We start from the raw sequence: 676 nt of genomic DNA, 5'->3' as shown, positions 1-676 counted from the left end.
ATAATGAATGATGCAGAGAGCATCAAAAGAAGATGGAAGAAATACACAGTCACCTGGATGTTCAGTCATTTCAAGAGGTAGCATACGATCAAGAGCCAATGATCCTGAAAGAGGAAGTCCAAGGTGCATTGAAACCATTGGTAAAGAACAAGGCACCGGGAATTGATGGAATACAAAATGAAATCTTTCAACAAACTGATGCAGCACTAAAGACACTCATTTATGCCAAGAAATTTGGAGGACAATTACCTGGCCAACTGACTGGAAGAGATCTGTATTTGTGTCCATTCCAAAGAGAGGTGACCAATGGAATGTGGAAATCATCAGACAATATCTTTGATATTCCATGCGAGTAAAGTTTTACTAAAGGTAATCCAAAAACGATTGCAACCATATATTGACAGAAAACTTCCAGAGGTTCAAGCTGGATTCAGAATAGGATGTGGAACAAGGGATATCATCGCTAATATCAGAGGGACCTTGGCTGAAAGCAGAAAATACAAGAAAGATATTTACCTGTGCTTCACTGACTACAAAAAAGCTTAAGATTGTGTGGATCATAACAAGCTATGGACAACATTGTGGAGAATGACTTTTCTGAAACACTTAATTGTGCTCATGAGGAACCTGTTCATAGACCAAGAAACAGTTGTTCAAGCAGAACATGGGAACACCA

The sequence above is a fragment of the Chrysochloris asiatica genome, unplaced genomic scaffold (assembly GCF_000296735.1).
Source record: "Chrysochloris asiatica unplaced genomic scaffold, ChrAsi1.0 scaffold00101, whole genome shotgun sequence".
Classification (NCBI taxonomy): Eukaryota; Metazoa; Chordata; class Mammalia; order Afrosoricida; family Chrysochloridae; genus Chrysochloris; species Chrysochloris asiatica.
The sequence above is the reverse complement of the archived record's forward strand: the minus strand, read 5'-3'. Positions refer to the sequence as shown.